Genomic DNA, 17,224 nt, shown 5'->3' with positions numbered 1-17,224 from the left:
CTTCTCCCAAAGGGACTCAGGGCGGTTTACAGGGCATAAATATAAATAACAATATAAACATTACAAACATTAAAAAACAATTAAATCAGTGCCCAAGTTAAAACAAAAATAAAACAAGCCAATAAAAACCCATGTACCCCCATCAGGCTAGACCCGCTAGTTCAAATAAATGGGTCTTCAACCCGCGACGGAAGGATCGGAGGTCTGATGTCGTCCGGAGCTCCACCGGCAGTTGGTTCCACAAAGCCGGGGCACCCACAGAGAAGGCCCTCCCCCTGGGGGCCACCAGTCGACACTCCCTGACAGGAGGCACCCTGAGGAGGCCCTCTCTGTGGGCGCGCACAGGGCGGAGGGGAGTCGACGCCGGCAGCAGGTGGTCCTCGAGGTATCGCGGACCCATGCCATGTAGGGACTTAAAGATCATAACCAAAACCTTGAACCTTACCCGGAAGACAACCGGTAACCAATGTAGCTCACGGAGCAAAGGTGTAACATGGGAGTACCGGGAAACTCCCAAGACAACTCTCGCGGCCGCATTCTGTACCAGTTGGAGCCTCCGAGTAGTCTTCAAGGGAAGTCCCATGTAGAGAGCATTACAGTAGTCTAGGCGAGAGGTCACGAGCGCATGAGTAACCGTACATAAGGCCTCCCGGTCCAGATAGGGCCGCAACTGGCGCACCAGGCGAACCTGGGCAAAAGCCCCCCTAGTCACGGCCACTATGTGATCCTCCAAAGTGAGTCGTGAATCTAGGAGGACTCCCAAGTTGCGAGCCCTATCCACAGGGGGTAAAAGCTCACCCCCCATAGAAAGAGATGGAACATCCCAAGTGTCCCGGGGAGACGGAATGCACAGCCACTCAGTCTTGTCAGGGTTGAGTTGAAGTCTGTTCCTCCCCATCCAGACCCGAACCGCCTCCAGGCAACGGGACATCACAGCGAGGGCATCACTGGGGTGGTTTGGGGTCGAAATAAAAAGTTGGGTATCATCAGCATATTGATGATACCCAACTCCAAAACCACGAATGATCTCACCCAGCGGTTTCATATAGATGTTGAACAGGAGAGGCGAGAGGACCGACCCCTGAGGAACTCCACAAGCGAGAGTCCTAGGGGTCGACCTCTGCCCCCCTGCCAACACCGACTGCGAGCGTCCCAGGAGATAGGAGGAGAACCACTGAAAAACCGTGCCTCCCACTCCCAATCCCCTGAGACGCTGCAGCAGGATACCATGGTCGATGGTATCGAAAGCCGCCGAGAGGTCTAATAGGACTAGGACAGAGGAATATCCCCTATCCCGAGCCCTCCAGAGATCATTCACCAGTGCGACCAATGCCGTCTCCGTGCTGTGCCCGGGCCTGAAACCCGATTGGTAAGGGTCCAGATAATCCGCTTCATCCAGGACCAGAGGGAGCTGATGCGCCACCACACTCTCAACAACCTTCGCAAGAAAGCGAAGGTTGGAGACTGGACGAAAGTTGTTCAATACAGCTGGGTCCAAGGCAGGCTTCTTGAGGAGAGGTCTCACCACCGCCTCCTTCAAGACGGTGGGGAAATAACCCTCACTCAAAGAAGCAGATATAACCGCCTGGAGCCAGCCTCGTGTCCTCTCCCTAGCTGCATAAACCAGCCAAGAAGGGCACGGATCCAATAAACATGTGGTGGAACTCAGCTTCCCCATAATCCTGTCCACTTCATCAGGGGTCACAGAATCAAACTCCTCCCAGATAACATTGACAAGACCGCCCGTGTCCTGATCGCCAGACTCTGCCCAGCTGGAGTCCAAACCGGTCCGAATCCGAGCGATTTTATCCGACAGATGTTGACTAAACTCCTCGGCACGACCCTGCAAGGGATCCTCCCTCACCTCCTGATTAAGAAGGGAGCGAGTCACCCTAAACAAGGCGGCCGGGCGATTATCTGCGGACGCGATGAGGGTGGAGAAGTAATTACACCTCGCCTCCCTCATCGCAGCGAGATAAGACCTAATGTAGGTTCTTAACCGCAATCGGTCGGGTTCAGATCGGCTGGACCTCCAGCAGCTCTCTAGACCCCGTTTCCGACGCTTCATCTCCCGGAGCTCCGCGGAGAACCATGGAGCTCGCTGGGATCTGCGCCGGGTCAGGGGCCGCAAGGGTACAACCCGGTCGAGTGCCTCAGTGGCTGCCCTTTCCCAGGCTTCCACTAAGGCATCCGCCGAGCTGTGAGCAATGGAGGCAGGTGGGGACCCCAGCGCCGCTTGGAATCTATCAGGATCCATTAGGCGTCTGGGGCGGTACCATCTAGTTGGCTCCGTACCCCCACGGCGGGGGGTGGCAAAATGGAAGACCAGCCGCAGGAGGGGATGATCGGTCCATGACAGGGGCATAATAAATGGAAAGCCCCCACCAAGATCATCCAACCACCGTCCAGATAAAAAAATCAGGTCAAGGGTGTGGCCTCCCTCATGAGTTGGCTCAGAAATTACCTGCGTCAGGTCCATGGCCGTCATGGAAGCCATGAACTCCCGAGCAAGCTCAGATGAACCTCCCAGGGATGGTAGGTTGACGTCTCCCAAAACTATAAGTTTGGGGAACTCAACCACCAACCCCGAGAGGATATCGAGCAGCTCGGGCAGGGCTGCCGCTACGCGACTAGGCGAAATGTACACGAGCAGCAAGCCCAGCTGCGCCCCAGAGCCAAATCTCATAAAGAGAGACTCACACCCGACTATCTGAGGAACGGTGGTCTCCCGCGGTGGTCTCCCGCGGTGGTCTCCCGCGGACATAAGGTCTCCCTAACAATCACCGCCACACCCCCACCCCTACCCTACCCCACCCCTACCCTGTCTGTCAAGAAACTGACAGACTCCATGAATGGAAAGCTTATGACTCTTATTGAAAGGAAGGGTGGTTATATGGGTCACTGATTTTTAAAAAATGACAGAAATGTTTATTTGTTCATTTTGAGTTATTATTCTCACTTTAATAGTTGCACAGAGATGGGCAATTTTTCATTTTTTATTTAGTTGCATAATTCTCCATATTAATAGTTGCCTAATAATTGTGCACACATAGATATTCTCCTAAGAAAGCCAAAACCTCACTTTTACTTTCCTAAATATTCAGGTTTGAGGTTTATTAACATTTTGGATTGAGATAGCACTGTAGTTGTTCAATAAGAAAACTAATCCTCCAAAATACAACTTGCCTATTAATTATGCTCACAGTGGCCATATAGTCCTCATCTTACAATAATTTGTTCAGGGGCTGAAGATACAGCAGCACTAAATTAAGAGACTTATAACTTGCCCAGCCTGATCCTTCACAAAAGGCAACCGCTGGCTGCACAAGGTGCTTTTCTTACAAGACCAGGAGAAGATGGCTTCATATGGTTTTCTCTAAAAGGGGCAAGATGGACATGCCTTGTCAGAAGATAAACTTCAGTTTTTAGAGCCTGACACCTTCCATTTTCAAATCAACCCTTTCTACTAGCATCTTTAGTAATGGTTGAGTCCTGTGTTTGTATATATTCCTTTAAAAAGATTCCAAAGTTATGATACAAGAATATACCTGAGTTGCAATTATAGATGCAGACTTCTAAATTCTTTCATAATCCATAGTCTTTAAAAATTACGACTACATATCTAATTCTTGACATGTTTATTTAGAATACATTCCTCTGAACTCAATAGTTTAAGAAAGGAGCGTTGTTGGCCTTCCTAGATTTCTACAATTTAGCCTTCTAAGATAGGTTAAACTTAACATGTTTCCTGTTGCAGTTTGCTATTTCCTACTTAATCAGAAATGAGGTTAAAGGTTAGAAGATTTAGTTGAGACATGATGATTTTTGGCCTCCGTTTCAAAATCCAGGTAGGAAGCTAATTTTCTATTGTTGTCAACACAGGTATTGTTTGTCTATAATTATTCCCTTATTAAATGTTCAATCTGATAATATTTCCTAACACATTCTTCTTTAATATGACTTAAGCATATTAAATAACTGCATCTGTTTTTCAAATAAAGTTTAATGTAATTATATAATTAAGACTGCATTGCTAGTTTCCTCAGAACTTGCTGACTTGTCTCCTCTTTAAAAAATGTTGAATTTATCCTCATGAGCAGCAACATTTTTCTCTCTGTGGCTTATTCTTCCTTTTCCAGAATGATAGTTAGCTTCCAACTACAACAATATGGCTCTGTGCTGTTTGCATTCTTCTTTAGTCAACATCATTTATTTGTGTAATGTAGGGCTCTGTTTCATAGAAAAGACATGACAATCTGCTTGAGATTTAATAAATCCAAATAGTGTCATTATAATAAAAAATTATATAGAAAAATTATATAGCAACATGTGGCCTGCTTTTATCTAAATCACCTTATTTTCAATTTTTTATAGAAATATGAGATTGGTACACCCTGCCTATCACTTTTGGACACATTTTGCTTCAGTGAATTAACTTCCAATATTTGAATTGGCTGTTGGTTATGGAATCTATAATTAGCCCTGTCTTGGCCAAGAATCCTCTCAAGAGCACTGGTGTGCTTAGATGTGCCACTCCCATTATTGAAAGATCAAGATATTTTATTTAAATGAAGACTACCAAAAATAGAAATGGTTCACTAGAGTTGAAGCGTAAGTTGACAATCAAGATATATTATCTGTGTTCTAAATATGCATTCAGTTCATGAGACTTAGCAAAGTTAATATTACACACTGGAAATAAATTCCATAACATACAAGAAGAGGAATTGCTTTGGAAATGTCATAGAATTCAGTGAATTTTACTGAAAGTGAGAATAATTATTTTGTTAATTAAGAATTTGTTTAAACTATCCAGATATTGGCACAGCTGAATTGGCATGGAACTACATTTTTAAAATTCAGAATCCTTAAAAGGTACAACTGACTTGTGTTTAGTCACTAATTTCAACAAGTCACTCACAGCACATACCCACAAAGTCCATTCAATTACATGTCATATTTCATGCCATATATGGATTGTTTCTAGAACTATTCTTAAAGTCTACTTTTATACTATTACATATGGCTCTTCCATTAAAGGGATAATATCAAACCTTTTTTATATTCCAATAATAATGAGGAGTGTATCAAAAACAGCGCCATTAGTCTTTCTTTGCTTTCTTTTAACCATTAACATATTTGGAGCAACATTTGGAAAAGCTGCAGGAAAAACAACACAGCTGCTTTTTAAATACTTAAACAATACACACACTAATTCCTACTAGACTGTGAATCTTTTTGGATTGAAATACTTAACACTTTTCTTTAACATGCTGGCTAAATATATCATATAAAAAACACAAATTCCATGCAAGTTAAAGACTAAATTAGTAGACCAGTGAAACGCAGTGGACATAGTGTTGTGTATGTAAATAGTTATTAACAAGGCAAGTAAGAGATTGCAAACACATTGCAGCTTAGCAAGGTTCAGAGCGGGAAATTAAGGTGCAATCATTGGACGCCACAACCTAGGAGCGGGAAAAGAGACTCCATTGATTGGTTACCGTTCAAACGCTTTCTCTATAAAAGGGTTGCAACATTTGACAGTTGACAGTTGACTTTGTGTATTCAATAAACTCGTTCATTGTTAAACCACTCTGAGTCCTCGTCAATTAGAACCAAACAACTGGCGACGAAGGTGGGATTGACAGAAGACCAGAGAATTGGCGGAATTGTCGCGAAAGGCGGCAAATTCAGAGCGAGTCACAGTCAACCGAGCGGCCGCGGCAGAATAAGAAAAAATTCTCCGAATGGCGCAAATCGGGTCATTGAAGGAATTCGACCCAAACTTCCCCGAAGATTGGGAAGAATACATCGGTCAAGTCGAAGGGTTCCTGTTAGTGAACGTAATCACAGACGACCGTAAAAAAGCGGCGGCATTATTGACGATCTGCGGCACACCGGTCTACAGAGTCGCTGTCGGACTGTGTCAACCGCAACCAGTCTCTAGCGTGCCTTATGCCGACCTCCTCGCCAAATTAAAGGTTCACTTTACACCCCGAAGGTCCGAACTCTTTTGGCGGCGCATCTTCGAAAAGAGGAATCAGAGACCGGGAGAGTCCATACAGAAATTTGTCGCTGCCGTCAGGGAAGCCGCAGTACGATGTAAATACGATAATTTAGAAATAAGAATTCGGGACAGAGTAGTACTGGGCTTGCGGGATGAACAACTACAAAACAGAATAATCGCCAAACCCACCGGCGATTTGCAGGAAGTGCTCGACGAACTTCTAACTTACGAGTCAACCGGGTATCGCGACCCCCCCCGCAGTAGCATGGCAGCAGCGCCCGAGATCAACCAAGAGGGCTATGTGGACTGCGGGGAGGTGGACCAGCAGTGGGAGGAAGAGATCGCCGAAGTCTCCAGGCGATTTGGAAAGATGGCACCAAGACAACCCAGAAACGAGGGGCCCGAACCTGGCCGCCGTCAACAACCCGCAACTCCGCAAAGACAACCGACCGGGGCACAACGACCGTGGCGGGACACCGCAACCAGACCGCGCGACAACGATAGCCAGAACCGATGCGGCAGCTGCGGCGGCAACCATCCCCGTGCCTCCTGCCGATTCCGTACCGCCAAGTGCAGGGCATGCGGCAAGACCGGCGACATCCAGGCCATCTGCAGAAACCGCGCTCGCGACAACCGTCTGAACGAAGTCGATGTGTGGCCTGAGGGTAAGGTAACCCCTAATGCTAGTGGCAAGGAGACCCCTAAAAACCGGGTTAAAATTCCAAATCTAGGGGAGGTGGCGCGAATCAATCGGAGAAGGCTGGGAAATGGTCACAAATTTCCGGATGGAAAATTAAAAATCACAGTCCTTCTGCAAGGGGTCCCTTGCAGAATGGAAATTGACTCAGGGGCTTCAGTGTCGATAATTTCCACTGAAACCCTTGAGAGAATTGAACAAAGAAGTGGAAAAAGAATTCCACTTAGTCCAACAAATATTCAATTAACGGACTTTCAAAAAAGTCCAATAAAAGTAAAAGGAAAGACCAGCCTTAGTGTAAAATTTAAGGGGTTTAAGGGGGTCTTAGAACTAATAGTTACAGAGGGGAATAGGACTAGCTTAATCGGACTTAATTGGTTCCCTGCCCTGGGAATTTGGATCGGGGGAATAAATTCAGTGATTAAAAATAAGACCCTCGAATCCGTCTGCAATGAATTTGCAGACGTATTCGATGGATCTCTGGGCATGTACAAAGGGCCCCCCATTAACTTCAACCTAGACCCCTCAGTAAAACCAATCAGGCTTAAGGCCCGAAGGGTACCTTTTGCCTTAAAGGGAAAAATCGAGGCCGAGCTCGACCGGCTTGTAGGCCAAGGAGTATTAGAACATGTTGAGGGCGGTTTGTGGGAAACGCCGATTGTCACACCCCTCAAACCCAATGGGGATGTGAGAATCTGCGCTGACTACAAAGCCACCCTCAACATTGGAATGAAAAAGCACGCTTACCCGGTCCCGACGGTGAAGCAGGTCCTCGCCACGATCCAGGACGCCGCCATCTTCGCCAAGCTAGACTTGGCGCATGCGTACTTACAGTTGACTGTTTCTAAAGAGGCTGCAGAGGCACAGACGATCGTTACCCACAAGGGGGCGTTCCGAGTCCACAGACTGCAATTTGGAATTGCAGCAGCTCCAGGCATCTTCCAAGAAGTGATGGAGAGGACCTTAAAGGGCATACCTGGAGTATGCCCTTACTTCGATGATGTCCTAATAGCTGGAAAGGATGAAGGAATGTTAGTAGAGCGGCTGGAACAGGTACTGGGTAGATTTAGGAAGGCTGGATTGAAACTAAAGAAGGAAAAATGTAGCATAGGGGTTAAATCCACTGATTTTTTGGGGTTCAGGATTGACAAAAGTGGAATCCACCCTACCCCTGAAAAAATTAAAGCAATCAAAGGGGCCCCAGAACCAAGGAACAAGGCGGAACTACAGGCCTTCCTTGGCTTGGTAAATTTTTACCACACGTTTGTGCCACACAAGGCTGCCATTGCAGAACCCTTACACAGACTCTTAGATAAGAAGACCCCTTGGCAGTGGCAGAACAAGCACAAAGTGAGTTTCCAAACTTTAAAAGACATCCTTTCCAGTAATTCAACTGTAACCCACTTTATAGAAAACAAACCAATCTACCTGGCGTGCGATGCTTCGCCATATGGCGTAGGGGCTGTGATCAGCCACTTAGACAACCAAGGAATACAAAGACCCATTGCATACTACTCCCGCACACTAACCAAGGCAGAGCGGAACTATGCGCAAATAGACAGGGAGGCATTAGCCATAGTGGCAGGAGTTAAAAAGTTCCACGACTACCTGTATGGTAGGAACTTTACTATACTGACGGACCACAAACCCTTGCTGGGACTGTTTACCACAGATAAACAGACTCCCCAAATTATGTCACCCAGGATGCTGAGGTGGTCCATTTTCCTCTCAGCATACTCATTTTCCCTCCAATACAGACCAGGTAAGGACATGGGTCATGCAGACGCTCTTAGCAGATTGCCCCTAAGCACAACAGAGGAGGACCCTGCCCCAGTGGGACAAATAATGTCCCTACAGGACATTCCTGATTTGCCCTTAACTGCAAAAGACATTGCTGAGGCAACCAATAAGGACCTCACCTTAAGGAGAGTAATGGCCTGGGTCATGAGCGGTTGGCCTAACGCCAAACCGGACGAAATATACAGTCCATATTTCAGAAGGAAAGATGAACTGTCAGTTCATTTGGGATGCTTACTCTGGGGAACTCGTGTAGTTATTCCAGGAATCCACAAATCAGCTATTCTACTAGAATTGCATGAGGGACATCCTGGAATAGTAAGGATGAAGGCGTTGGCTAGGAGTCACTTGTGGTGGCCAGGACTGGACAACGACATTGAGGAATGTGTTGCCAATTGCCATCTGTGCCAACGTTCCAGGCCTGAACAACAACATATCCGCACACATAAATGGGAACAAGCTAGGAATCCTTGGTCCAGGATTCATATTGACTTTGCTGGACCCTTCCAAGGGTTAACGTTCCTAGTAGTGGTTGACAGCTACTCTAGATGGCTAGAGGTAGTACCGGTCAGTTCAGTAACTTCAGGCAGAACAATACAGGCATTAAGGGGCCTCTTTGCCACTCACGGGTTGCCGGATTTAATTGTGTCTGATAATGGGCCACAATTCACATCTATTGAATTTCAGGATTTCCTCAAGGCCAACTCGATTAAGCACAAGACTTCAGCACCCTTCCACCCCTCCACCAACGGATTGGCTGAAAGAAATGTGAGGACCACGAAGGACGCTTTAAAAAGAATTATTCGAGGTGACTGGCATCAGAGACTGGCAGAGTTATTGTTGGCTCAGCACACGACCCCATGTTCTGCTACAGGGAAAAGTCCAGCTGAAATGAGGCGGGGCAGGAGACTATCCACCAAATTGGACAGATTGCACCCTGACAGACTGCAAACAAACATTGAATTTGACATTCCTAACAGAACATTTAAAGTGGGGGATTTGATCTGGGCCAGAAACTATGCCCAAGGGGACAAATGGATTCCAGGGGTGGTGACTGAAATCTTAGGTCCCCTGTCGTACACTATTGAGGGGGAAGGGAACAGGATCTGTAAAAGACACATAGACCAGCTGAGGAAAAGATCTAGTGGTTGTGTGCCAGTTGAGGGGGACCAAAACATAGTAGGGGGAAACAGTACAGATAACAACAGGCCAGAGAGTGGCGTAGAGGATGGGCAAAATGACTCATCCCCTCGTACCCAACAACAACAATTCAGTCAAATTGAATGGGAAATACCCCTGCGAAGTAGGCCAGTGACCACTGAATTACAAACACAAACTAATACACAAGACAGCACATCTGAAGCCAGTAACCCAGAGCCCAGGCCCAGCAGTGACAAGCAGCCAAGCAGTCAACCAGGAAGAGGGGTCCCTAGCAGCCAAAGTAACAGATACCCTTCTAGAATACATAGGCCACCAAAATACCTAAAGGATTTTGTAAAGAAATAACATCAACTGGGGGGTAAGGGGTGTTGTGTATGTAAATAGTTATTAACAAGGCAAGTAAGAGATTGCAAACACATTGCAGCTTAGCAAGGTTCAGAGCGGGAAATTAAGGTGCAATCATTGGACGCCACAACCTAGGAGCGGGAAAAGAGACTCCATTGATTGGTTACCGTTCAAACGCTTTCTCTATAAAAGGGTTGCAACATTTGACAGTTGACAGTTGACTTTGTGTATTCAATAAACTCGTTCATTGTTAAACCACTCTGAGTCCTCGTCAATTAGAACCAAACACATAGTATACTTCGATTTCAGTAAGGCATTTGACAAAGTAGACCACAACCTACTGTTTGGTAATCTAGAAAAAGGTGAGATAGACAAAATCACCACCTGAATGGATCTGTAGCTGGCTGACAAACCATACTTAGTGACTAATCTTCAATGGTACTACATCCACATGGAGAGAAGAAAGCAGTGAGGTACCACAAGGCTCCGTCTTAGGCCCAGTACTGTTTAATATCTTCATAAATGACTTAGATGAGGGAATAGAAGGGAAACTGATTGAATTTTCAGATGACACTAAACTGGCAGGAAAAGCGAAAGTTGGAGACCGGACAATAGTTATTTAAAACAGCCAGGTCCAGGGCAGGCTTCTTGAGGAGGGGTCTCACCACCACCTCCTTCAAGGTGGCGGGGAAGATACCCTCCTTCAAGGAAGCAGTTATTACTGCCTGGAACCAGCCTCGTGCCTCCTCCCGGGCCGCATAAACCAGCCAGGAGGGGCACGGGTCCAACAAACAGGTGGTGGAGCTCAGCTTTCTCATCATCCTGTCCACATCATCAGGGGAAACAGGATCAAACTCAGTCCAGATGGCATGCTCAAGACCGTCAGATTCCTCCATGTCAGACTCTGCCCAGTTAGAGTCCAAACCAGCCCAGATCTGAGCGATTTTGTCCATCAGATGGTGACTAAATTCCTCGGCCCGCCCCTACAAGGGCTCTTCTCTCACCTCCTGATTTAGGAGGGAGCGAGTCACCCTAAACAGGGCAGCCGGGCGATTATCTGCGGACGCAATGAGGGCAGCAAAGTAATTAGCCCTCGCCGTCCTCATCGCAGCAAGATAAGACCTTATAAAGGTTCTTAGCTGCAATCGGTCAGATTCGGAACGGCTAGACCTCCAACCGCTCTCTAGACCCCATCTCCGACGCTTCATCTCCTGTAGCTCCACAGAAAACCATGGAGCCCAACGGGATCTGCGCCGGGTCAGAGGTCGCAAGGGTACAACACAATTGAGTGCCTCAGTGGCCGCCTTTTCCCAGGCATCAACCAAGGCATCAACTGGGCTGTGAGTGAGGGCAATGGGTATAGACCCAAGCGCCATCGGGAACCGTTCAGGGTCCATTAGGTGCCTGGGGCAGAACAATGATGAAAACTGTAAACTTGAATGTATTTGGGTCAATATAAAAGGGGGAAAATGACATTGCCATAGGTGTATACTATAGGCTGCCCCACCAAGCAGAGGAAATAGATGAACTTTTTTCTAGTCAGCTAACTAAGGTATGTAGGAAGCGCATCACAATAGTAATGGGGGACTTTAATTACCCTGATATCAACTGGGAGACAACTTCTGCACCAAGTGGAAGATCTAACAGATTCCTGACAAACCTAGCAGACAACCTTCTCTCCCAAAAAGTAGAGAAGGGAACTAGAGGAGTAGCCATATTGGATTTAATTCTCTCTAACAGAGATGAAATGATAGAAAGTGTCAAAGCCACAGGAACCTTGGGGGGAAGTGATCATGCAATATTGGAATTCAACATTATGGAAGCACAAGCAATAGAATACAGCCAAACTAGAATCTTGGACTTTAAAAGAACTAATTTCAAAAAACTTAGAGACCCCTTGGGAAGAATTCCATGGATGAGAATCCTAAAGGGGAAAACAACTCAAGAAGCTTGGGAAATTTTGAAAAGTGAGATAATAAAGGCTCAGTCTAGCACAATACCAACAAAGAAGAAAAATAACAGCTTTCAAAAGAAACCAGCATGGCTGCATAAAGAACTCTCTGATAAACTGAAAGATAAAAAGGACAAGTATAAGAAGTAGAAAGAGGGGCACATAACTAAGGCAGAATATCAGCAAACAGCACGTGCCTGCAAAGATGAAGTGAGGAAGCTAAGGCTCAAAATGAACTAAGGCTTACAACAAAAGTCAAAAATAACAAAAAAAGCTTCTTTCAACATATAAGAAACAAGAAAAAAGCTAAGGAAATGATTGGTCCATTAGTGGGGTAAAGTGGCAAGAAGGTGACAAGCAACAGGGAGAAAGCAGAACTATTTAACTCATTTTTTGCATCTGTCTTTACACAAAGGGAAAAAACAGTCCAACCTACCAAAACCAGTGCCATGAAAAACAGAATAGAAACGCAAGTTAAGATAGGCAAGAAAATGGTAAGTGAGCATCTGTCCAGCTTAGATGAGTTCAAATCACCAGGACCAGATGGATTATACCCCAAGGTTCTCAAGGAACTGGCAGACGTGATCTCAGAACCACTGAACTATATTTTTCAAAGATCCTGGAGCACTGGGGAACTACCAGAAGACTGGAAGAGAGCTGATGTAGTTCCCATATTCAAAAAAGGGAAAAAAATAGATCCAGGAAACTACAGACCTATCAGCCTGACCTCAATACCTGGGAAGATTCTGGAAAAGATAATCAAACAACAAATCAGCGAACACCTTGATGCGAACAAAGTTATCACTAAAAGCCAACATGGGTTTGTCAAAAACAGATCATGCCAGACAAATCTTATTGCATTCTTTGACCAAGTGACAAAACTAGTGGACCAGAGGAATGCTGTAGATATAATTTACTTGGACTTCAGTAAGGCATTTGATAAAGTAGATCACAACCTACTACTTGATAAGATAGAAAAATGTGGGTTAGATAGCATCACCACCAGATGGATTCGTAGCTGGCTGACAGGCCGTACTCAGCGTGGGGTCCTGAATGGAACTGCATCTACATGGAAGGAAGTGTGTAGTGGGGTGCCCCAGGGCTCTGTTCTGGGCCCAGTGCTCTTCAACATCTTCATCAACCATTTGGATGAGGGGATAGATGGGGAACTCATCAAATTTGCAGACATCACCAAGCTGGCAGGAATAGCCAATACTCCAGAAGATAGGCTTAAGATACAGGAGGATCTGGACAGACTCGAAAACTGGGCACTATCTAACAAAATGAAATTCAATTGTGAAAAAAGTAAGATTCTAGTTTTAGGCAGGAAAAATCAAATGCAGAGGTATAGTATAGGTGGTACCTTGCTCAATAGTAGTAACTGTGAGAGAGATCTCAGAGTCCTAGTGGACAATCACTTAAATATGAGCCAGCAGTGTGCTGCAGCTGCCAAAAAAGCCAACACAGTGCTAGGCTGCATTAACAGAGGGATAGAATCAAGATCACGTGAAGTACTAATAGCACTTTACAATGCCTTGGTAAGGCCACACCTGGAATACTGCATCCAGTTTTGGTCACCACGATGTAAAAAAAGATGTTGAGACTCTAGAAAGAGTACAGAGAAGAGCAACAAAGATGATTGGGGGACTGGAGGGTAAAACATATAGGGAACGGTTTCTGGAATTGGGTATGTGTAGTTTAATGAAGAGAAGGGTGAGGGGTGACATGATAGCAGTGTTCTAATATCTCAGGGGCTGCCACAAAGAAGAGGGAGTCAAGCTATTCTCCAAAGCACCTGAAAGCAGGACAAGAAGCAACGGATGGAAACTAGTCAAGGAGAGAAGCAACCTAGAACTAAGGAGAAACTTCCTGACAGTTAGAACAACTAACCAGTGGAACAACCTGCCTCCAGAAGTGGTGAATGCTCCAACACTGGAAGTTTTTAAGAAGAGACTGGCCAGCCATTTGTCTGAAATGGTATAGGGTTTCCTGCCTTAGCAGGGGGTTGGACTAGATGACCTCCAAGATCCCTTCCAACTTCTTCTTCTTCTTCTTCTTCTTCTTCTTCTTCTTCTTCTTCTTCTTCTTCTTCTTCTTCTTCTTCTTCTTCTTCTTCTTCTTCTTATTATTATTATTATTATTATTATTATTATTATTTATATAAAATGAGTATCTCACCTAGTTTGAAATAATTGTAGGTAAGGCTATACAAGTAGTCCTTGGCTTACAACAGTTCATTTAGAGACTGTTAGAAGTTACAGTGGCACTTAAAAAAAGTGACTTATTATAGTTTTTCACTTATAACCATAGCAGCATCCCTACAGTCACGTGATCAAAATTCAGCCTGTTGGCAACTGATGCATATTTATGATGGCTGCAGTGTCTCAGGATAAAGTAATCTCCTTTTGTAAACTTCTGACAAGCAAAATCAATGGGGAAGCCAGATACACTTAACAGCTGTGGTTTTTAAAAACATTTTCTAATGTTACAATTATATCTTTGAAAAACAAGGTGGGGGCTGAGTTACAATAATTCAATTACATACAGATATCATTAGTCCAAATCTCAAACTATTACAGTAAATATTTCCTCTCTTTTCCTCTTAATATGTACTGTCTCATATTTAAGTTAATATACTTAAATATACTTCTTATTCTATCTTAACAGCTGTTACTAACTTAACAATTGCAGTAATTTACTTAACAACTGTGGCAAGAAAGGTCATAAAATTGGGCAACACTCAATTAACAAATGTCTCATATAGTAACAGAAATTTTGGGCTCAATTGTGATCATAAGTCAAGGATTACTTAATGAGATTGTCACAGTCTAAGAAGGCAGAATGTCAGTGTTTCTCAAACTTGGTATCTTTAAGGTATGTTGCCTTCAATTGTCAGAATTCCCCAGTCTGGCCACAACAGGCTGAGGAATTCAGGGAGTTGAAGGCCACACATCTGAAAGTTGCCAAGTTTGAGAAACACTGATCCAAATACTTGTCTTTTGTGTCACTAACACCATCTAGGAACATTTTGAAACCTCAGCCATTTAAGAAAAATATTTTTTTACATTGCTGTCATCTATTATTTCCTCTCAAACATTATGTTTTGTATTTTTAAATGAACAATGGCTATATTTTAATATTCTGAGATTAAAAATGCAGCAAGGAAAATAAGCAGCATGCTTTTCTCAAAAGCGGCATTTTTGTAAACCTTTCTTTTGACAGAGCTCCCCCACATGGCAGTACATTCCACAATGCTCTGATTCCCTCTTGGATCATTTTTGTTTTCTTTTTCTGTTCAATCGTGTTTGATTCTCAGAGACTGCCTGGGCAAGTCACTGCAGTTTTCTTGGCAAGGTTTTTCAGAAGGGGTTTACCATTGCCTAGGGTTGAGAGACAGTGACTTCCCCAAGGTCACCCAACTGGCTTTGTGTCTATGGTGGGGCTAAAACTCACAGCTTCCTGGTTTCCAGTCTGGTGCCTTACTATACTAAACTGGCTCTCACTTGGATCATTCCTACTGCAAATAATAAATTGCTTTTCCACAAAGCAAGACAATTCCACAAGTAGGAATATTTTAAAAGCATTTTTTAAAAAAAAAAATCCTTCACAGTTAGCAAAATTATCCAAACCACAATTAAAAGTACTACATTGTAGTTTTCATTAAACTATATAAAATATTCCATTTTCTCTACAGGTGCAAATCTCTCTTTTTCCTATTTCCTTTTTATTTACTTTACTTCGCTTCTCTATCGTTCTCTCATGAACGATACTCATTAAAGAAAACACTCAAAAGCATGTTATGTCACAAAGGTCACAAAATGAAAAAGCATTTTCAGATGCTAAATATTCAAGCTTGAAATACTAAAATCCAAAATTTGAAAAGTGTTTAATAAGAGTTACAAAACCATACAGAATTTATGCGCATTTGACCTGTAGGGTTGAAACCTTCACGTATAAAAGCGACACGATCTTTTGTCTCCTCTTACATCTGCTAGCTTGAATGAAAACAAATGTTTTCCTTCTTTTTTAAACTGCTATTAAACACAAAACGCTAAATACTGTAAGCGTTGGGCTACTGATAACACGCTGGTTCATTTGCACGAAGTTTGGGGTAACTGAAATCCCAGAACTGTTGGTAAAATAAACGGGACTTGATCGCCAAAGCTCGTCTGTTCAGAACCACAACTTGGGAGTGATCTCGTCAACTATCAGCGACTAGAAACTGAAAGAGCAGCCGGAAAAGGCGTTCCTAACTCACCCCGGATTGCCGTAATAAGCCCCATCTCTGCAAAAGTCTCATCGAGCCTACAACAAAGAGTCTTATCGAGTCATGCTGGATTCAGGGGATCTCCCGAGATCTCCAGCTACTTTGCAGCAAGTCACTTTACCTGCTTCATGTTTAGACTTCCATTATCCATCCATCCAGAAGTTTATCAGAAACCCCGGTCCCATCGGGTTTCCAAGTCCCCCAACAAGCTAGCAACTTTTTGCCTCGCGGTGCCTGTTATCGCAGGGCGCTTCAGAGGACAACGTCCACTTTCCCAGCTTTGTCCCTCTGCACCAACAGCAGAGAAACGATCCTGCCTAAGCTCCGATTTCAAATCACAACTCAGATATGCATTTGTGGGCTGAATTAAGTCATGAAATAGCTTCACCAATCAGGAGAAGGCGGGGGGGGGAAGAGGTAGGGAGGAATCGCTCGTAAAGCTGCATACATGAGGATTAGCAAAGCTTTTAAAAGTTTCAGGCTGAAAGTGGTGGCTAAGGCTACAAAGAAGGAAATTAACCTGTGCTGTAAAAGATCATTTTTTATTTGTATCTCCTGTACATTCATTCCGTAGTCCTGCGATCTACCAACAAAAAACAAAACCTGTACATTTTAAAAGAGAATGAAGCTATCAAGAGAATAAAATGACACCTTATATACTGTCAGTCTGCCATCATAAAAGAGAATCTTCTAAAGGACAGGAAAATTCCTTGGTATTGTTCATACACTTCCATATCTTCGAAGGTATCATACTAATCAAAAGGGGGATTGAAAAGCCAATTGATATTTTCCCCATAATTTTATTCCAAAGCTAAAGCAATACATTTGCATTTTACATATAGATTCTTTAAAATGAAAGAATTAAAATAAAACTGCTTTTACTTGGAATAGTGTTTTATTTCCTTTTTTGTTTGCACTCTCTCTTTGGCTCTTGCTTTGAAGTTGGGTTTAATAGCTGGCACTTAGTTTCTTTACACTGTTCAGCTTTGGTCAGGG

At 44.1% G+C, this 17,224-nt stretch overlaps 1 protein-coding gene across 1 annotated transcript in view; it reads right to left on the bottom strand.

Moving 5' to 3' along the window:
* MID1 (midline 1) overlaps window positions 1-16,545 on the bottom strand; it is a 271,493-nt gene extending 254,948 nt beyond the window's left edge. The window contains exon 1 of the mRNA XM_083362722.1: window positions 16,350-16,545. The gene's annotated coding sequence lies outside the window, so the exon portion shown is untranslated. The remainder of the gene's footprint in view (window positions 1-16,349) is intronic.
* Between the last annotated feature and the right edge of the window lie 679 nt (window positions 16,546-17,224).

The sequence above is a fragment of the Vipera ursinii genome (assembly GCF_947247035.1).
Source record: "Vipera ursinii genome assembly, chromosome: 4".
NCBI lineage: Eukaryota > Metazoa > Chordata > Lepidosauria > Squamata > Viperidae > Vipera > Vipera ursinii.
The sequence above is the reverse complement of the archived record's forward strand: the minus strand, read 5'-3'. Positions and strand labels throughout refer to the sequence as shown.